Here is a 23,125-nt window from a genome sequence, read left to right on the forward strand (position 1 = left end):
ATGATATGACAGAGGATCTAAATAGTTATATAAACCTGTTTGCTGATGATGCAGAAATAATGAAAATAATAAAAGATGAAAATGACTGCAAGGAGTTAAGAAAGAATATTGACAAGATATTTGCATGGAGCCAAAGATGGAAACTACAATTTAATGCCAGAAAATGGCATGTGTTGGAAATAGGAAAAGTAAAAAGAGACCTTCATGGAATTACAAAATGGAAGGAGAAATAATAACAAAAAGTAATAAGGAAAAAGATTTGGGAGTAATAATTCAGGTATCACCTGAAAGACACATAAATGGGATATTAGTTAACAAATATCAAAGTAGTGTTTAACTATTTAGATAAAAAATGATGAAGAAAATTATAACAAACATGATACGTCCTAAATTGGAATATGCAGCATTAGTTTGGGCTTCACATAGAAAAAAAAGACATATGGAAACTGGGAAGAATACAGAGGATAGCAACAAAGCTGGTACCAGAATTGAAGGACTTAAGCTATGAAGAAAGACTTGAAGAGATGGGTTTACCAACACTACGAGAGAAGAGAAAGAGGAGACCTGATAACAGTGTACTAATTAGGAAACAATATAGAAAGAATAGACAGAAATGACTTGGTACCACAGATGGAGAAGGGAAAGAGATGGACAAGGGGGCATGGGTAGAAAATAAAGAGTGGATGTTCAAGCGACATCAAGAAATGTAGCTTCCCGTATAGAACTATTGAAATCTGGAATGATCTGAAAGAAGAGGTGATTGTGGCAAAGAGTGTGCACATGTTTAAAGAGAAGGTGGATAAATATGGTTATGGAGATAGGACAAAATGAGCTTTGGCTCATGCCCTGTACAATACAGCTAGGTAAATACACACAAACACAAACACAAAAAAAAGGAAATAAGGAAGTTGGAGAGAGTTCAGAGTTTAGAGAGCAGCAATGAAGATGGAACCAAATAACAGGGACATGTCATTTGAAGAGAGACTGGCAAGGTTACATCTACCAAGGATGGAAAAAAGGAGAGAAAGGGAAGACAGTTGCAATATATAAAGCATATGAGAAAGTGGAGGAGGTAGACTGGAATGATTTGATGGTTTGGGATACATGAGATACTAGAGGTACATGGTAAGAGGCGGAAGAAGGGTACTTGCACAGTAGAGGAGACATCAGAAGTATAGTTTCCCATATAGAAGTATAGATGTATGGAACAATCTGAATAAGGAGATTGTAAATACAAAAAGTATTCATGAATTCAAGACTTTTATGCAGGAGGGACACTGGCCAAGGCAACAAAAATCCAGTGAAAAAAAAAGCCCACAGAGATGCCAGTCCCTAATAGGGACAAATAATAGCAGTAGTCAAAAATTGGAGGATAAATGTCTTGAAACCTCCGTCTTGAAGGAATTCAAGTCAAAGGAAGGTGGAAATACAGAAGCAGGCAGAGAGCTCCAGAGTCTACCAGAGAAAGGGGTGAATGATTAAATCAAGTCTTGCATTAGAGAGGTGGACAGAATAGGGGTGAGAGAAAGAAGAAAGTCTTGTGCAGCAAGGCCATGGGAGGAGGGAAGGCATGCAGTTATCAAGATCAGAAGAATAGTTAGCATGAAAATAGCGATAGAAGATAGCTCGAGATGAAACACTGCGGTGATGAGAAAGAGGCTGGAGATAGTCAGTTAGAGGAGAGGAGTTGATGAGATGAAAAGCTTTTGATTCCACCCTGTCTAAAATAGCAGTATGTGAAGCATACTCCATGCATGGATGGATAAGGCCCTTGTACAGAGTTAGCAGCTGGAGTGGAGTGAGAAAAAACTAGCAGAGATGTCACATAATACCTAACTTCATAGAAGCTGTTTTAGCTAGAGATGAGATGCAAAGTTTCCAGTTTAGATTATAAGAAAAGGACAGACTGAGGATGTTCTGTGTAGAAGAGGGAGACAGTTGAGTGTCATTGAAGAAGAGGGGATAGTTGTCTAGAAGGTTGTGTTGAGGTCCTCAACCAGGTCCTCAACAATGTAGCAGTAGGAGTCAAAAAAATAGGAAATAGGGTTGTGTGACTCATAATATTTACCAGGTTTTGTCCATAGATTTTTTTCAGATTGCCATATCTTGCCTATTTTGGCCACCTGCACCCAAGAACCCCACTTTCTTGCCAGGTCCCTAGGGGAGAGGGAGAGAGATCTAGATGAATGAGTTTCTTCATTCTGCATTTTCACTGAAGATTCTTAAACATCTATCACTTCACAACCTTTTATCTGATTGCCAGTATGGGTTCCATCAAGGTTGCTCTACTGATGGTCTTGATTTTCTTACTGAGTCTTGGTCATCCTCTTTTAGGGATTTTGGTGAAACTTTTGCTGTTGCCTTAGATATATCAAAATCTTTTGATAGAGTCTGGCACAAAGCTTTGATTTCCAAACTATCCTTTTATGGCTTCCATCCTTCTCTCTGTAACTTCATCTCAAGTTTCCTTTCTGATCATTCTTTTGCTGATGTGGTAGATGGTCACTGTTCTAAATCTGTTGTGCCAATTCTCCAGTCACATATTTAAAATAAAAAAAATTCAGAAAACAAAGGCTTATATATATATATATATATATATATATATATATATATATATATATATATATATATATATATATATATGTATATATATATATATATATATATATATATATATATATATATATATATATATATATATATATATATATATATATATATATATATATATATATATATATATATATACTTACTTACTTACTTACTGGTGCAAACTGGAGTTCTGAAATATACCCAAAAGTTGACCATAAAAAAATCACAATCAGTTACTGGCTTAAGTAAAAGAAATAAATACTTTTGCTTTAACCCTTGGAAGATGGAAACCAGACCGAGGACCATCCCTGTCTATTAAAGTCCCGTTAGGGGTTGCACTACCTAACAAACTGTTTATCTAAGCTAACAGCTTAAGTGGACATCCACACAGTTCCTACAGGCAGTTGGGGTCTAGGTGTAGGGTGGCCACAGATAGCCACGTGGACTTGCCAGTAATGTGAAGATGCAGTGGGAAGAGAGGTAACAGCATGGTGGAGGCCCACAGGTAGCCCCGGCAGTTCCCCTTACAATTCTTAGTAGCCTTGTGGAGTCCACATGGTCCCTGGTTTCACTTTGCTTCCCCTGATCAACCTGGCTTCACCTGGCTTCACCTCACTTCCCTTGGTCAATCTGGCTTCACCTGGTCCACTTGGTCCACCTTGACAATGTCTATGGGGAATGTTTTCACATCACCTCTCTGCTAGTCAGCTCACTATTCCTGGCTGCACTGGGTGTCTGGAGTGAGGTTCTTAGGTAATAGGAGGGCATATCCTTACTGGGTATCAAAACCAGAGGGAGTGAAGATGGTAGCCTGGGTTGTGAGGCTGGGTGTGGATATCATTCCATGCCTGCCTGGCAGCTGCTGATCAGCTACAATTCTCATCCACACTACTTAGTCAACTGAGAATCCATCCTGTTCCCTACTTCCATTTCCTATAACTAACTAATATCCTCCTCTGCTTGGGTTTGGCATTATTATTGCACAATATTCTCATTTCAGTGAATTGCCTGGGCATTCTGAGTGAGTGGCCTCTAGTGCTCGCTTTTCAAAATAACAAAGGGATGAGTGGGGCACCTGTTAGAGATTTTCAGGGAGGACTAGTATAATCTCCACCTCTTAAGTATGAAAACCATGATACACTATTAATAGTGGTGTTTCTCTTGGTTCTGTCCTGTCACCCATTCTCTTCCTGTTATTTATCAATGATCTTCTAAACCAAACTGCTAGTCCTATCCACTCCTATGCTGATGATACCAGCCACCACTTTTCCATGTCTTTTCATAGACATCCAACCCTTCAGGAAATAAACAGTTCGCACAGGGAAGCCACCGAATGCCTGACCTCTGATCTCTCAAAAATTTCTGATTGGGTCAGAGCAAACTTAGTATTGTTCAGTGTCTCAAAAACTCAATTCCTCCATCTATCAACTCAAAATAACTGTTCAGATAACTATCCTCTCTTCTTTGATGACACTCAACTTTTTCCCTCTTCTACATTGAACATCCTCAGCCCGTCTTTTACTTATAATTTAAACTGGAAACTTCACACATCATCTCTAGCTAAACCAGTTTCTGTGAAGTTCTATGGACATTCTAAATCATCCCCCGTCAGTTTTCCTCACCCCCACAGCTGCTAATTCTATACAGGGGCCTTATCTGTTCATGTATGGGGTATGCTTTACATGTATGGGATATGCTTTACATGTATGGGGGTGCTCCACTCATACCACTTTTAAACACTGTAGAATCAAAAGTTTATAAATTCCTCTCTAGCTGATTGTCTTCAGCCTCTCTCTCTCTCATTGCCACAGTGTTGCATCTCTAGCTACATTATACCTCTATTTTTATGGTAACTGCTCTTCTGATCATGCTAAATGTATGCCTCCCCTCCTCCTGCAGCCTCACTGCACAAGACTTTCTTCTTTCTCTCAACCCTATTCTGTTCACCTCTCAAATGCAAGAGTTAAGTAGTATTCTCACTCATTCATCCCTTTTGTTGGTAAACTCTGAAACTCCCTTCTGCTTCTGTATTTCTTCCTTCCTAGGACTTGAACTCTTTCAAGAGGGAGGTTTCAGTCCTGTAATTTTTGATGACCACTTTTGACTGTTCGGGGACCAGCCCCTCAGTGGGCCTTTATATATATATATATATATATATATATATATATATATATATATATATATATATATATATATATATATATATATATATATATATATATATATATATATAATTTTGTTGCCCTAGGCTGATGCCCCTCCTACATAAAAAAAGTAATAATAATAAAAAAAAAAAATATATATATATATATATATATATATATATATATATATATATATATATATATATATATATATATATATATATATATATATATATATTATTGTCCTACAGGTCTGAGTACATTGAAGGTTACATAGCTGAAGTTATCGCATGTTGGAGTAAATTCAAGTGGTAGAGAGTTTGGATAGTGTTGGTTGCTTGATATTGAAAGCAGATCTAATGGTGATCATGCAGTGCATGTTTGGGAGAGTTCCACTAATGTATGATCCTGAATCATCGCAAATCAATTTATATTCTTTCAACAGATTTGCATTTAAGTTGTGCTAAGTTACCCATCACCAAAATTAATATACAATATTTTGTTGAAAATATAGTAAATTTCTGACACCGTAAAGGTTTGCAGGTTATTAAAGTGTGATGGATTTAGTTTAGAAATGTTCTTCACCATTACATGTATCCTCTCTTCAAATGCATACCTGCAATGAATAGATGCATAAACCAGTTATGGAACTGTCTTGTCTCTCCCAAGGGATTTAAGCATCAGACACATGATGAATTTTTAAGCTTGTTTTTGGGGAGGAGAGACAAAGTGCATCCTTTTTTTTTTTTCTTTATGTAGGAAGGACACTGGCCAAGGGCAACAAAAATCTAATAAAAAAAAATGCCCACTGAAATGCCAGTCCAATAAAAGGGTCAAAGCAGTGGTCAAAAATTGATGAATAAGTGTCTTGAAACCTCCCTCTTGAAGGAATTCAAGTCATAGGAAGGTGGAAATACAGAAGCAGGTAGGTAGTTCCAGAGTTTACCAGAGAAAGGGATGAATGATTGAGAATACTGGTTAACTCTTGCGTTAGAGAGGTGGACAGAATAGGGGTGAGAGAAAGAAGAAAGTCTCGTGCAGCGAGGCTGCGGAAGGAGGGGAGGCATGCAGTTAGCAAGATCAGAAGAGCAGTTGGCATGAAAATAACGGTAGAAGACAGCTAGATATGCAACATTGTGGCAGTGAGGGAGAGGCTGAAGACAGTCAGTTAGAGGAGAGGAGTTGATGAGACGAAAAGCTTTTGATTCTACCCTGTCTAGAAGAGCAGTATGAGTGGAACCTCCCCAGACATGTGAAGCATACTCCATACATGGACGGATAAGGCCCTTGTACAGAGTTAGCAGCCAGGGGGGGTGAGAAAAACTGGCGGAGATGTCTCAGAACACCTAACTTCATAGAAGCTGTTTTAGCTAGAGATGAGATGTGAAGTTTCCAGTTCAGATTATAAGTAAAGGACAGACTGAGGATGTTCAGTGTAGAAGAGGGGGACAGTTGAGTGTCATTGAAAAAGAGGGGATAGTTGTCTGGAAGGTTGTGTCGAGTTGATAGATGGAGGAATTGAGTTTTTGAGGCATTGAACAATACCAGGTTTGCTCTGCCCCAATCAGAAATTTTAGAAAGATCAGAAGTCAAGCGTTCTGTGGCTTCCCTGCGTGATATGTTTACCTCCTGAAGGGTTGGACGTCTATGAAAAGACGTAGAAAAGTGCAGGGTGGTATCATCAGCGTAGGAGTGGATAGGACAAGAAGTTTGGTTTAGAAGATCATTAATGAATAATAAGAAGAGAGTGGGTGACAGGACAAAACCCTGAGGAACACCACTGTTAATAGATTTAGGAGAAGAACAGTGACCGTCTACCACAGCAGCAATAGAACGGTCAGAAAGGAAACTTGAGATGAAGTTACAGAGAGAAGGATAGAAACCGTAGGAGGGTAGTTTGGAAATCAAAGCTTTGTGCCAGACTCTATCAAAAGCTTTTGATATGTCCAAGGCAACAGCAAAAGTTTCACCAAAATCTCTAAAAGAGGATGACCAAGACTCAGTAAGGAAAGCCAGAAGATCACCAGTAGAGCGGCCTTGACGGAACCCCATACTGGCGATCAGATAGAAGGTTGTGAAGTGATAGATGTTTAAGAATCTTCCTGTTGAGGATAGATTCAAAAACTTTAGATAGGCAGAAAATTAAAGCAATAGGACGGTAGTTTGAGAGATTAGAACGGTCACCCTTTTTAGGAACAGGTTGAATGTAGGCAAACTTCCAGCAAGAAGGAAAGGTAGATGTTGACAGACAGAGCTGAAAGAGTTTGACTAGACAAGGTGCAAGCACGGAGGCACAGTTTAGGAGAACAATAGGAGAGACCCCATCAGGACCATAAGCCTTCCGAGGGTTTAGGCCAGCAGGGGCATGGAAAACATCATTGCGAAGAATTTTAATAGGTGGCATGAAGTAGTCAGAGGGTGGAGGAGAGGGAGGAACAAGTCCAGAATCGTCCAAGGTAGAGTTTTTTAGCAAAGGTTTGAGCGAAGAGTTCAGCTTTAGAAATAGATGTGATAGCAGTGGTGCCATCTGGTTGAAGTAGAGGAGGGAAAGAAGAAGCAAAGTTATTGGAGATATTTTTGGCTAGATGCCAGAAATCATGAGGGGAGTTAGATCTTGAAAGGTTTTGGCATTTTCTGTTAATGAAGGAGTTTTTGGCTAGTTGGAGAACAGACTTGGCATGGTTCCGGGCAGAAATATAAAGTGCATGAGATTCTGGTGATGGAAGGCTTAAGTACCTTTTGTGGGCCACCTCTCTATCATGTATAGCACGAGAACAAGCTGTGTTAAACCAAGGTTTAGAAGGTTTAGAACGAGAAAAAAAGTGAGGAATGTACGCCTCCATGCCAGACACTATCACCTCTGTTATGCGCTCAGCACACAAAGACGGGTCTCTGACACGGAAGCAGTAGTCATTCCAAGGAAAATCAGCAAAATACCTCCTCAGGTCCCCCCAACTAGCAGAGGTAAAATGCCAGAGGCACCTTCGCTTAGGGGGATCCTGAGGAGGGATTGGAGCGATAGGACAAGATAAAGATATGAGATTGTGATCGGAGGAGCCCAACGGAGAAGAAAGGGTGACCAGCATAAGCAGAAGGATTAGAGGTCAGGAAAAGGTCAAGAATGTTGGGCGTATCTCCAAGACGGTCAGGAATACGAGGAATCCTATATGTTATCAGATACTGTAGATGTAGACCACAACTTGAAAACAAAAAATTTTACAGACTTTGCATACTTTTATGAGGTCGTTTCCTATATACAGCACCAGGGACTGATATTGAAAAAAATTCTTATTCCAAGAAATTGATTTCCGCAATTCTACTCACATGTGCTTCAAAGATTTCAAAGAAACAGTTCTTGTAACACATATCAGTATGAAAAAGAGAAGAGAATGGAAACCTTCATAAATAAAATGCTGCCTGGATGGTTCCTTCATTAACATACAGCACATCATTTCTACTATCTGTCAAAATCAGTTATTGGATGTTCAAAAATTGTCATAATTAAAGGTTGCCAATGAGTGACAGTGGAGGGAAAGAGCAAACACTATATCACTATCCATCACATGCATGACAGGTAGTCCAGAGCCCCTTTTCACCCATGTGAGACCTTAGTTAGTTAATGTGATGGCTGTGTCAGAAGGAAGATTTGTTGGCTGATTCAACACCCCACCCATTGTTCACAGGGGCAATAATGTCTGACAACAGTAAAAAGACTTGAGCCTGAGCAGGGCTCAAATGTATTACCACAGAACAGTAGTTTCATTCACTTATATTGTACTAACTTTATTTGAACATCATTATTTATGTACCTAATATTGTTTATCTTCATTTATGCTCTGAAAGATGTTTTGATATTTCAGGAGTATCATATCTTGATCAGCTTGTCATTATGGTTAATAAGAACTTCATTAGAGGACAAATCAAAACACAAACTGATCCTTTTGCATCAATTGGGGCATTCACCATGGTCTGAATTGCAGGTGATCGCTGGCAGTTTTAATGTAGGGCTTGGTATACGCTTCCACAGTTCTCTGGAGCTGCACTTTCTAAAACCACCTCTTGTGAGACATTTTAATGTACTGTACCTATATGCCACAAAACATTAGTCCTAAGTGTTTATGCTAACAATAACCATGGGATCTGGTGCTGCACACTCTACAGAACAGTTATTATAAATTTAATAGTCACAACTAGGCTGTCAGTGTTTTTACATGTATTTCTACTCTCCTGCTGCATGTTTACATTGAAATATTTTTCCACTAGTTTCAACAGGGACTAATGTTTTATCTGGCAAATCCCCAAAAAGAATTGAGCAAGTATTATTTTTGCTGCAGGCATACTGTAACGGCTGAAACCTTGCCAAGACAAAAGGACTGGCTAATATTAAAAAGGCTGACTTCTACTAAATATAACAAAAACCCGAGATGGGAGATATGAGTTTCCAGTGCTGATGTAAAACCCCAGTCTATACATGTGCTGCGGCTGACTGCACGAACGTATCACGAAAGAGGAACCAAGGTGTGACAGAGTGGTTTGTATTTCCAAAGAAGAAAATGGCAACTCAGGGAAGACATTGGAAGACACAATGTAAACAGACTAGCAGCAACTCAGAGAAGACGTTGGGAGACACTATGTAAACAGACAATCTTCACCAGTATCTTGCTAAAATTTGGCATCAAAATATGGCTGTTTCTTATGTGCCAGGATTTATAGTTTTACGTTAATTCTGTAACTTAAATAGATAAGCTAAACTCATACAGAGAGGGAAAATAGCATTTGTCTAAGGTGACAGTACAACTCAGACTTGAGATAATGTATGTAATATTTAGCTTATTTTGCCATATTTCTGGTTCTTTGCTTGATGATGGTAGCTAACAATGTTCCATATATTTTATTAGTAAGTTTAATAACACACAAATCATGTAAAAATTTTTTTCCAGCATATCAAAATTTTTGTGTAAGATTATGAAGTCACCTGGTGAATCTGGTAGTTTTTCAGACCATAGCAAATGCCCCAATTGGTGATTGGCCTACTATTGTTCTCAGTCAGTGAAATGCAAGACAACTGCTGATGACTTTGTAAAATGAAAATGAATGAGAGGAGTGGATTCTTAATGGACTGCAACAAAAATGGGGGGTGCAAGTAAAGTAAAGGATGACCCATTCCAAATGTAGGTGTTCAGAGCAAAACATACAAAAATATTGTGTAACAGCAAATCTTAACTTGCTGAAACACATTCTCTCTCTCTCTCTCTCTCTCTCTCTCTCTCTCTCTCTCTCTCTCTCTCTCTCTCTCTCTCTCTCTCTCTCTCTCTCTCTCTCTCTCTCTCTCTCTCTCTCTCTCTCTCTCTCTCTCTCTCTCTGTGCAAAATGTTTAAAAATTTTAATTTTCTCATGGCTGGCAGGTGCCATAATTTGATTTGGCTATTGTGGCCTTCCTGATGCAATGGAGGACAAGCACCTTGGTGTTTTCTTGTTCAGGAACCCAGTAATCAATATCGAGTGATAAATCCCTCTAACACCATTTTGCAAATCGGGATACATGTGAGGTACAGGATTAAAATGCCTCTATATATGGAAAACATCTTATGTCTCATCCATCCTCAAAGTCAGGAATCCCACCACTGCATGAGCTCTGGCCTATAGCCATCACCTACTTCTGGGCCCACAGCAATATGGTATTAAATCCTCCACCATTGCTTAATTAGAACTAAAGGAGACAGGGGTGACTTTCATCTTCATTGACTTTACAAAACCCTTTGATCTTGCAGAAAGCATGCATGCATGCAATCCTCCCTTACCTCCTGATTGTCTGACTTCTTGGCAATAAGCACAGAAGTGTGTGCTATCACTCAACATCATCTCCACTGCTAATGCTTACTTGTGGTGCTTCCTAGAGCACTAAAGTGAATTCCCTGTTTCTTTTTCCTAATTATTGATGTTCTTAGGAACACAGATCACAGGTGGGAGTATGTGGATGACTTCGTCATTGCATCCAGTTTTAGCACTGCTGAATTGAATTAGACCTCACTGTACTGCAAACTGCCTTTGACAAGGGAGAATTATGTTATCCTCAACCCCACTAAAATGGTTTCAGTGTGCATAAATCTAGGTGCAGCCAACAGCAGCTCCCTATTTCTCACCCTTGGCCTCAGTATCCTTCAGGTGGTCAACACAGTTAAACTCTGGGAGTCACTGTCAATGACCAACTCTTTTCAAAGCCCCACTTATTGTATTTGTTGGAGCACAAAATACAGTAGGGTACATGACAACACACGCTTGTTATAACGTACAACTGCAATAACACACTGAAATTTCTTAAATATTTAATCGGAATAAGGAACTAAAACTTGCATAACAATCTCGCCATTAGTGCAAACACTGGAATTTTAATAAAAATTTCATTAGAATAATGAACATAAACTAGCAAGATGAACTTGTCATTCATGTGATCTCTGAAATTTTAATAAAAATTTAATCAGAACAACAAACTAAAACTTGCAACACTAACTCACCAGCTATGCAAGCCACTGCTCACCTATCCACCACCTGTTCTTTCCAACTTTTTTCCTTTCCTCTCCCTCCCTTCATCTTGTCTCAAACCTCCCTCCCTGTCACCTTCCCTCCCCCTTATCTGTCAGAGATAGGGGACAAAGGAATGATACCTCTCTCTCTCTCTCTCTCTCTCTCTCTCTCTCTCTCTCTCTCTCTCTCTCTCTCTCTCTCTCTCTCTCTCTCTCTCTCTCTCTCTCTCTCTCTCTCTCTCTCTCTCTCTCTCTCTCTCTCTCTCTCTCTCTCTCTCTCTCTGGATAAAGTGAATTTTCATCTTTAGTGATGTACTTTCCCACCATATGTATTCGTCATATTGAGGGTTTACTGTAATTTACAATAACTGAAACAATGATTCAGGCTCTTTTGGCTAAAAGACTGAGCCGGTGGGCAGTAGACACCTGCTGAAACGATAATTACTCCCAGTGAGGTCCAAAGTACTGTTCAGGGGGTGCTGTGAACTTATCATTAAACCCAGCTGTGACCTCACTGAACGTTTCCCTTTGGGTCTCACAACACAAGGGGGCAGTCACAGCCTGCCCTCTAAAGACAACTTTCTTCCTCCACACAAAACTACAAGCACCTAATAACACACACACCCTTCACTCAAAAATTTTAAAATCATCATGGCGACTCCTACACCAGCCTCAGAGTCCCCATCTGGGGAGGGGACCATAAATATCCCCAGGTCAGACTGCCTTTCTGTCGACAACCCTAAGTGTCTTGACGCCCCCCTCAACTTTTTCTTCATTAACTTCTGCAACATTTGCGGTCTAAGATCTAATTTTCAATCTGTAGAACACCACCTCTCCTCTTCTAAACCTCATCTTCTTTTCCTCACTGAAACTCAGGTGTCTGAGGCAACTGACAGTAGCCCCTTTTCTGTTCCCTCCTACTTTCTCGATCCTCATTTTCGATTCAAAGCTGGATGCTGCGTTTATGTGCGCAATGACTTAACCTGCTCTCGTGCCCACGCTCTTGAATCTTCTGAGTTTTCCACCATCTGGCTATGACTACAGTCACTCTCAAACTAAATTTATCTGTGCTGTATACCTTTCACCTAACTCCTCTGACTATAAGAAATTCTTCGACTACTTAACTTCCAAAGTGGAGCACATTCTGACCCTCTTCCCATTTGCAGAGATCTCCATTCTTGGAGACTTCAATGTTCACCACCAGCTTTGGCTTTCCTCTCCCTTCACTGACCATCCTGGTGAACTAGCCTTTAACTTTACTATCCTCCATGACCTAGAGCAATTGGTGCAACACCCTACTCGTATTCCTGACCGTCTTGGAGATACGCCCAACATTTTTGACCTTTTCCTGACCTCTAATCCTTCTGCTTATGCTGTCACCCTTTCTTCTCTATTGGGCTCCTCCGATCACAATCTCATATCTGTATCTTGTCCTATCGCTCCAATCCCTCTTCAGGATCCCCCTAAGCGAAGGTGCCTCTGGTGTTTTGCCTCTGCTAGTTGGGGGGACCTGAGGAGGTATTTTGCTGATTTTCCTTGGAATGATTAGTGCTTCCATGTCAGAGACCCGTCTTTATGTGCTGAGCGCATAACAGAGCTGATAGTTTCTGGCATGGAGGCATACATTCCTCACTCTTTTCTCGTCCTAAACCTTCTAAACCTTGGTTTAACACAGCTTTTTCTCGTGCTATACATGATAGAGAGGTGGCCCACAAAAGGTACTTAAGCCTTCCATCACCAGAATCTCATGCACTTTATATTTCTGCCTGGAACCATTCCAAGTCTGTTCTCCAACTAGCCAAAAACTCCTTCATTAACAGAAAGTGTCAAAACCTTTCAAGATTTAACTCCGCTTGTGACTTCTGGCATCCAGCCAAAAATATCTCCTAGCCAAAAATATCTCCAATAACTTTGCTTCTTCTTCTTTCCCTCCTCTACTTCAACCAGATGGCACCACTGCTATCACATCTATTTCTAAAGCTGAATTCTTTGCTCAAACCTTTGCTAAAAACTCTACCTTGGACGATTCTGGGTTTGTTCCTCCCTCTTCTCCACCCTCTGACTACTTCATGTCACCTATTAAAATTCTTCAAAATGATGTTTTCCATGCCCTTGCTGGCCTAAACCCTCAGAAGGCTTATGGACTTGATGGGGCCCCTCCTATTGTTCTAGGAAACTGTGCCTCCGTGCTTGCACCTTGCCTTGTCAAACTCTTTCAGCTTTGTCTGTCAACATCTACCTTTCCTTCTTCTTGGAAGTTTGCCTACATTCAACATTTATCATTTCACAACCTTCTATCTGATCGCCAGTATGGGTTCCGTCAAGGCTACTGGTGATCTTCTGGCTTTCCTTACTGAGTCTTGGTCATCCTCTTTTAGAGATTTTGGTGAAACTTTTGCTGTTACCTTGGACATATCATAAGCTTTTGATAGAGTCTGGCACAAAGCTTTGATTTCCAAACTACCCTCCTATGGCTTCTATCCTCTCTGTAACTTCATCTCAAATTTCCTTTCTGACCGTTCTATTGCTGCTGTGGTAGACGGTCACTGTTCTTCTCCTAAATCTATTAACAGTGGTGTTCCTCAGGGTTTTGTCCTGTCACCCACTCTCTTCTTATTATTCATTAATGATCTACTAAACCAAACTTCTTCTCCTGTCCACTCCTACGCTGATACCACCCTGCACTTTTCCACATCTCTTCATAGATGTCCAACCCTTCAGGAGGTAAACATTTCACGCAGGGAAGCCACAGAATGCTTGACATCTGATCTTTCTAAAATTTCTGATTGGGGCAGAGCAAACTTGGTATTGTTCAATGCCACAAAAACTCAATTCCTCCATCTATCAACTTGACACAACCTTCCAGACAACTATCCCCTCTTCTTCAGTGACACTCAACTGTCCCCCTCTTCTACACTAAACATCCTCGGTCTGTCCTTTACTTATAATCTGAACTGGAAACTTCACATCTCATCTCTAGCGAAAACAGCTTCTATGAAGTTAAGTGTTCTGAGATGTCTACCAGTTCTTCTCACCCCCCCCAGCTACTAACTCTGTAAAAGGGCCTTATCCGTCTATGTATGGAGTATGCTTCACATGTCTGTGGGGGTTCCACTCATACTGCTCTTCTAGACAGGGTGGAATCAAAAGCTTTTCATCTCATCAACTCCTCTCCTCTAACTGACTGTCTTCAGCCTCTCCCTCAACGCCACAATGTTGCATATCTAGCTGTCTTCTACCGCTATTTTCATGCTAACTGCTCTTCTGCTCTTGCTAACTGCATGCCTCCCCTCCTCCTGCGGCCTCGCTGCACAAGACTTTCTTCTTTCTCTCACCCCTATTCTGTCCACCTCTCTAATGCAAGAGTTAACCAGTATTCTCAATCATTCATCCCTTTCTCTGGTAAACTCTGGAACTCCCTGCCTTCTTCAGTATTTCCACCTTCTTATGACTTGAATTCCTTCAAGATGGAGGTTTCAAGACACTTATTCATCAATTTTTGACTACTGCTTTGAACCTTTTATGGGACTGGCATTTCAGTGGGCATTTTTTTTATTGCATTTTTGTTGCCCTTGACCAGTGTCCTTCCTACATGAAAAAAAAAAAAAAAAAAAACTGGTAAAAATCTGTGAATATGCAAAACTGTGAATACCTAACTGCAAATACACAGAGGAACACTGTAATGCTGTTTCCTGTGATGGAGGCCGATAACACACAACACACAACAGACCTTTCTCATTGCTGTCTGTTATTTTTAATGCCAAGAGCTCAAGTTCCCTGGGCATGGGGGTGGGAGGTTCTGCTACCTGAGCACTTACTGTCTCTCTGTAGCAGAATACCACCCTCATGACTTGTATAGAGTGGTCTTTTCTTACAGAGGGCAAATACCCTTTAACTCAGGCATAATTGCTTGGCATCTTGGCATTGAGAGATGTTTCATGCACAAACACTAGCCTTACATTATTCTTAATGATAACACTGTGAGTGACTCCCCAATGTTCGTGTGGAAGCCCCTCACATTGGCCGACATTATCCAGTTCACTGTTGGCTAGCTTGTAGCATCTCTCTCTCTCTCTCTCTCTCTCTCTCTCTCTCTCTCTCTCTCTCTCTCTCTCTCTCTCTCTCTCTCTCTCTCTCTCTCTCTCTCTCTCTCTCTCTCTCTCTCTCTCTCTCTCTCTCTCTCTCTTTATATATATATATATATATATATATATATATATATATATATATATATATATATATATATATATATATATATATATATATATATATATAACTCTCTCTCTCTCTCTCTCTCTCTCTCTCTCTCTCTCTCTCTCTCTCTCTCTCTCTCTCTCTCTCTCTCTCTCTCTCTCTCTCTCTCTCTCTCTCTCTCTCTCTCTCTCTCTCTCTCTCTCTCTCTCTGTGAAAGTAAGAATAATTCTAAGGATTGCTTAATAGAATGAGGTAAAGTGGAATTATGTATAAGAGAGTGAGAAACGATGAAGCAAAAATGGCATAAAATGAGTGAAGGGGAGAGAGAGAGAGAGAGAGCAAGGTATCACTTCCTTGTCCCTTATCTCTGACAGATAACAGGGAGGGAGGTTTGAGACAAGATGAAAGGAGGGAGAGGAAAGGAAAAAAGGGAGGAAGGGACAGATGGCAGATAGGTGAGCAGCGGCTCACACAGTTGGTGAGTTTTAGTTTCCAATTAGATTTTTATTAAGATCTCAGTGTTTGCATTAGTGCTGAGTTCATTATACCAGGTTTGGCTCGTTATTCTGATTAAATTTTTATGAAAATTCCAGTGCTCACACTTGTGGCAAGTTCATTATGCTGATTTTGAATTGTTATTCCAATTAAATGTTTATTTAAATTTCAGTGCATTATTGCAGTTGTGCATTAAAACAACTGCATTGTCGTGTACCCTACTGTATATTCATTGATGCTTTCAAATACAGTTTCATTTTTTAATAAGAAACAAAGATAATTTTTACAATGACCTATACTCCTTGAGAGATGGATCTCTCCTGAGCTGAGAATTGGATACACTTTCCAAGTGTTCCAAGAATGAGGTGGTCAGAAGTCTCAGAAATGCCACTGAGAAAGCCAGATTGTTCTCAGGAGCTAGGATTTAGACACAGGTGTGCAGTCTGAGGTAATGGAAAATACATGTGATAGTGAATGTAGATGTAAAGCTTCACAACTTTAGTGCCAAATGGTATAGCTATTCTTGGAATTTTCTTCTTAGAAAGTGATACTTTCACACCACAGGCCTTCTCTTCCAACTGGCCATCTCCACCAATGGATTTCTGACAATCATCATATATTAGCCACTAAGCTGTTTCCACATTTTCTGGGACTGTGTTCTTGGGAAGTTGTCCTACTCTCTAGTGATGTTATGTAACAAATGTGCCATTTGAAACACTTCACATGACTCATTGCTTCATTACCATATTCATGCCAAATCATGTCATAGGTTTCCAATGCAGATTTGTTGAGTTTGACACAGAGATTAGATGCTTAATCTGTTCTAGTTTTCAGTCTGTGATGAAATCACAAATGTGCCTGTGCACATGGTTATAAAAATCTGCTGTGGCACAGTCCACAAAGTTCACAGCATAATACCATTAGCCAGACTGCTTAATAATTGTTACTGTTCAGCCAAAACACACATCTCTGTAATGTCACCTGATGTGCTATGGAACTATTGATAGATTTTTTTACAACCCCTATACAGTGTTGCCACTCTAGATAGTGTATAGCTAATTGTATGTACAGTTGTTTATATGTACTTATATATACATATAAACCTAAATCCTGGATACCACATATATGTGGTATCCAGGATTTAGGTGAAGCTGAGTGCTAGATTCCTAAATCATATCTGAAACTATTGGGAGGAGAGAAGAATAAATGCCTCCAGCTTCATCTTCATCCAAAATTACAGTAGATGTTTATATTGTTCACATCAATTTTTCTCCCTCTCAGATGCTGGCTTTTAACAAAGACCTCGCCCATCCATGTATGGAATGCACCTTGTGTGGGAGAAAGCTCCACTCATACAACACTTCTAAACAGGTTGGAATCAAAGTCTGCTTGACCATTTTCCTTCCTTTAACTGTCTTTAATTTCTCTCACTCCACACTGAAGCATTCTGTGTTTTCATGTGCCCCCTTAGAATTTTTCCATTGCTTGAAGGGATGTGCATGATCTCAGTGATGCTCATTAAAGGCCCATTTTACTAATTGTCCAGGTGGCTTTGGATTACTCATTAGTGCAGAAAATTGTTTGTTATATTGAGACTCTTCAATGTGATCACATTTAAATTACAGTAATCCCTCAACTATCACGGGTTTACCTCTCACACTCTGAGTTCATCGTGGAGTTTTCTGGCTGATATATTTAAATTTACATTATTGGTGGTATAAGACGACACCCAAACTTTTAGGTTTAGGTCAGTGAGCACCAGACAACTGAGACAGTGATATACCATTACAATGAATGAGATACCTTCTTCATCTTCAAGCACAAAACTAAATCTAAAATAAAACTCCCACCAGAGTAGCTTTTGCTTTGTTTTTTTAGTATTTGAAGTTGAGTAATTTTTGCAATGTGCAGCGAGATAAAGCAACATAAAAGAAGAACATAGTAAGAATAATGAGAGAGAGCTAGAGTATGAACACCAGATGTACAATTAAGAGTGACCGCTCACTGCTATAAACTTACCATAAGAAAACCCTGCACCCAGAGACTCTCCTTCCCCAATTAATTTACCTTATTTCTTTTATGTTCAGTCAGTTTAAGTCTCATGTAGTTTGTAGTAGAAGAGCTGCCCTTGACAATGAAATAATCAGAATTAATCTAGCACCCCCTTGTTTAATCAGTAGAAATCTTAAAAGTAAAGTGTTTTATTCAAGTAAAGACTGCACTGTGTGGGTAGGCATCCAAATGTATGTGTGTCGCACCCCCACCTCCCCTTGTACCCCCTCCCCTTAGTAGCATTGCAGGAAAGTGTTTGGTGCACTTTCTCATGGACATTCACTGCCCAGCACTTGGAAAAAGCAGACATACTGAGATGTGCTCTAATATTTGAAGGAGACTAGGGCATGATAATAGTTAGCCAGGTCAGTTGCCTTAAGGGTATAAGTGAGTCATTATTGGCCATACACCCAAGCCTATTTATATAGAATAGGAGTCTCCATAGTAGTCTGCCAGTAAGACTAGTTGTGTATTGTGCACACTATACCCAGGGAAGTGACTCCTTGGCTGTGTGAGTGTACAGGCCAAGGTTGTGCAGTGAGCGGTGACTGGCCCTCCTGTGTGTTTGTGATTTTTTTTTTTTGTAATAGTTTCTTGTGTATCTTGTTAGTGACCCTATTTTGTCTTAAATGCTACTGCAGGTTGATTCAGTTCAGCCATAGAGGACCTAAGTAATTAGCTGTATAGTGAACTTTACTCCCTCCTCTGGCCCTGACAAGGGCTGCTGTCCAGGAGGCAGTAAACAATACTATTTGGCTTGAAGCTATAACACACTGTTGGGCAGTGGGAGGACTGTTACGGAGGGGGGCAGTGGAAGGACTGTTACAGAGGGTGAATGTCCAACAGGGTATTATAACTCAACTATATGCATGTTATTGCATTTTAACTGTTTTTCCTAGACATTGTTGTCAATTCTTTCACAACTGTTGTGGTTAAGTGTTACTTTGAGTCCATGCAGGAGGTGGCTCAATGAAACTAGTCTAGGTGCGGCAGCTTTGTGAAGGGGCAGGGATTTTTGGTCATAACAGAAATTGGCAACCTCACCAGGATAGTTGAAAGCTTCATTGCCATGTGGGGAAGACAGTTTGTTTCATTGTCTTGTGTGTGCTCACATTTAGTGTGAACTATTGAGGGCAAGGCTTGTAGCAAGAGTGACTCGTGACTGGAATCCCCTGCCTCTGCTGGGAGTGGCAGTGTAGATTTGGCCCAGTTTGGTGTGAGGACACCCAGTCCCTCACATAGTGTTCATGGAAGTGTTAGCCCTGCTCACAGTGTTGTTGGCTTCTACCAAACTGAAGGCATGTCTGAGGAGATGAGATTTAAGTTGGAAATGAGAAGATGGAGGGGGCTAGAGAGAAAGAGGAGAGAGAATTGAGAAGGCTCCAGTTGGAAGCTGAAACCAAGGAAAAGAGATTGAACACTGAGTAAGCTAGAGAAGCAAGGAGACTTAAGGCCGAGAAGGCCAGAATACTTGAAGCCAAGAAAGAGAAAGAAATGAGGCTACTTGAGGCTGAGAAGGAGAAGAAAATGAGATTACTTGAGGTGGAGAAGGAGGCTAAGATGTATGAGAGGGAAGAAGCTGAGAAGAATAGGATATTTGAGCTGGAGAAGACTCGAATTGAAATCAATTCACCCCATGGCTTGAGGAGAGGAAGAGTTAAGGAGGACACAGTAGAAAGCCAGAGGGTAAGAAGTTTGAAGTTGATTCCTGAGTTTGATGAAAAGGTGATGGAGTGGTTTAGGAGATTTGAGAAGAAAGCTTCAGAATTTGATTGGCTTCAGGAGAGATGGGTTGGCCTTGTTGCCATTATGTTGAAGGGTAAGGCCTTGGAAGTGTATGATAGGATGTCAGCTGAGTATTTGGAGGATTATGAGGAGTTGAAGGCTGACATCCTGAGAGCTTATGAGCTGCAGCCAGAGGTGTACAGGCTGCAGTTCCAGGGAGGAAAGAAGAGACCCAGTGACTCATATCTAGAGTGTGCTTGCTATCTGGAGGAGACATTTAAAAAGTGGATTGCTAGTGAGCAGGCCACCTCTTACCATGAGTTAAAGGAAATCATAGTAATGGAGCAGTTTATTAATGTGGCTAAGAAGGAATTAGTACCGCTGTTCTGTAAGAAAAAGGTTTAAGACCTTGAAAGAGGCAGCTACATGGGGAGATGATGATGTGTTCACACATCAGCCTGTGCCACCCATGGTGGATTTGTGGTATGTCTGATCAGGCTGGTGATGTTGTTTTTGGTGGCGCAGCTTTTTCCAGTTTGTCTGGGACTCCACATTATAGTAGTGGCTCCAGTAATAAGATGGGGTGAGTCAGCTCTGTAGGTAATAAGTCTCCACCCAGCCCATGATGGAGACAGTCTGGGAGCATGCAACACAGCACTCCCAGGTATAGTGTGTAGCCCATCTGCTATTATTGTAGAAGTATGGGAGACTTCAAATTTAATTGTACCAAATCAATAACAGCCACTGCTTCCAAGATGCCCCAGAAGCTGGTGGCTTTGTGACCCAGGGTTGGGACCAGGAGCGTGATGAGATCTGGGCTGTATTGGATTGTTTGATCTGGGCTTTGTATTGGATTGGGAAGGCCAGTGTGGCTGCCTCCTCACTTTTTTTTTTCTCTTTTTTTTTTTTTTATGTAGGAGGGACACTGGTCAAGGGCAAAAAAAAAAAAAAAAAAAAAAAACACTGAGATGTCAGTCCCACAACAGGGTCCAAAGCAATAGTCAAAAATTGAAGGGTAAGTGTCTTGAAACCTCCCTCTTGAAGGAATTCAAGTCATAGGAAGGTGGAAATACAGAAGCAGGCAGCAGAAGCAGAGTTTACCAGAGAAAGGAATGAATGATTGAGAATACTGGTTGACTCTTACATTAGAGAGGTGGACAGAACAGGGGTGAGAGAAAGAAGAGTCTTGTGCAGTGAGGCCGCGGGTGGAGGGGAGGCATGCAGTTAGCGTGAAAATAGTGGTAAAAGATATCTGGAGATGCAACATTGTTGCAATGAGAAAGAGGCTGAAGACAGTCAGTTAGGGGAGAGGAGTTGATGAGACGAAAAGCTTTTGATTCCACCCTGTCTAAAAGAGGAGTATGAGGGGAACTCCCCAGACACGTGAAAGATATTCCATACATGGATAGATAAGGCCTTTGTACAGAGTTAGCAGCTGGGGGTGGGTGAGAAAAACTGGTGATGTCTCAGAAGGCCTAACTTCATAGAGTATGTTTTAGCAAGAGATGAGATGTGAACTTTCCTGTTGAAATTATAAGAAAATGACAGACTGAGGATGTTCAGTGTAGAAGAGGGGAACAGTTGAGTGTCATTGAAGAAGAGGGGATGTTTGATACATTGTACTGTATTTAATGGCCCATAAGATGCAATGGCTTGTAAGACACACCCAGTTTTGGCAGACATTGAAAAAAAATCAAATAAATAAATAAATAAATAAATGAGCGGATTTAAGCTCTGAATATGAAATGAAGGATTTCACCTGACATTTGAAGACTCTCATATGCATTTAGATCATTATTAGATTCCAATATTTTGCATTTAAAAACTTTAATATTTGCTAGTAGCCTACGTACCAATCCTGTTGTGAGATATAAACATGTACCTGGCATATGGCATCGGTAGTGACTGTGAGGGACTACAGGGGTAATAAACTTTGTTCATAGGAATGTTAAAAGATAGGTGCAATTTTAATTGTATGAAAGTGAGTCTTACCTCAAGGAGTAACGGCATCACACTGTAAAGAACGCAGTGAAGCTTGCCCGTGTCACTGGGTTCGGCGCATAATCGACCGCGTGTTTGTTTTGGTACATGCATTGTGTGGTGCATGGTCACTTAGGCAAATTCTTCCTGACTGGTGTCATTCTATGTGAATTACCTGTAATTATGACCTATTATATATTGTTATCTTGAAAGAAAGAGTTGTTTTGTGGTGTGGTACCAATCATCACTTTGTTTACATGTTCGAAGATGTCTGGGGTTTGATTTTAGAGCCTCTGTTGCCATAGACTTACCACCAACCACTGCTTCAATGTTGAACCTTGGCCTCATAGGATGCAGGCTCATTTCCTGAGGCTTTTTTTGGAGAAAAGGTGTGTCTTATGAGCTATTAAATACAGTAAGTTGTATATTCCCCTTGTTTGAGTCTGATGTGCCTGACTACTTGTATGTTCCTAAAATTTTCATAAGTGTTTGTATATCTTCCAAAAATTTTCATTTATGAGGGGTGTGTGTAATGTGCAGCGAGATAAAGCAACATAAAAAGAACATAATAAGAATAATGAGATAATTATCTATTTCTTCATTTATGTCATTCACATATATTACAAACATTATCAGTCCCAACACTGACCCCTGTGAGAGACCACTAGTTACTTTCAGCCAAGATGAATTTTGGTCTTGTATTACAGTTCTCATCTCTCTATCATCCAAATAATCCTCCATCCACTTCAGTAGTCTTCCTCCAATTTTTCCATAATTTTTTTTATCTTCCATAGCAATCTTTGGTGTGGTACTTTGTCAAACGCTTTCTTCAAGTCTAAGTAGACACCATCCACCCATCCGTCCCTCTCCTGCACAATATCAACTACCCTTGAATAAAAGGACTAAGTTCATGGAGCATGATCTTTCCCTCCTAAATCCAATTTACAAAAACTTTATCTCTTTCCAAGTGTTCTATCCATCTTTCCTTTATTGTTCTTTCACATAGTTTTCCTACAACATTAGTCAAGGACACTGGTCTATAATTTAGTGGGTTTTCCTTGTTTTCTCCTTTGAATATTGGTGTAATATTTGCTCTTTTCCAATCTTTTGCTGCTCTTCCCTGTGATAGTAATGTTATCACTAAACTGAATTTTAGCAGCCAGTTGTTCTCTACATTCCATCAATATCCAGTTTGGTACTCCATCTGGACCAGATGCTTTATTTACATCAAGTTTTTCCATCATCTTAAGTATTTCCTCATAACTGACTGGGACTGTACTTAGTATATTCTTCACCATATTATCCCTTCCAGCATCAAACTCCCCTTCCACAGTAAATACCGATCTGAAACTATTGTTCATAACCTCCACCATGCCCTGTGCATTCTCATAGATTTTTTCTTCAACTTTCAATCTTGAT

The 23,125-nt window shown here is 40.2% G+C and overlaps 1 protein-coding gene across 9 annotated transcripts in view; it reads left to right on the top strand.

The window, feature by feature from the left end:
- LOC135103708 (uncharacterized) overlaps nucleotides 1–23,125 on the top strand; it is a 254,425-nt gene that overhangs the window by 211,423 nt on the left and 19,877 nt on the right. For 7 of the 9 annotated variants that reach the window (XM_064010316.1, XM_064010312.1, XM_064010310.1 and 4 more), the window contains one exon: nucleotides 17,231–17,320. The exons of the other annotated variants lie outside the window; for them this stretch is intronic. The gene's annotated coding sequence lies outside the window, so the exon portion shown is untranslated. The remainder of the gene's footprint in view (nucleotides 1–17,230; nucleotides 17,321–23,125) is intronic. 9 annotated transcript variants of the gene reach the window in all.

Source organism: Scylla paramamosain, chromosome 9 (genome assembly GCF_035594125.1).
Source record: "Scylla paramamosain isolate STU-SP2022 chromosome 9, ASM3559412v1, whole genome shotgun sequence".
In the NCBI taxonomy this organism is placed as follows: Eukaryota; Metazoa; Arthropoda; class Malacostraca; order Decapoda; family Portunidae; genus Scylla; species Scylla paramamosain.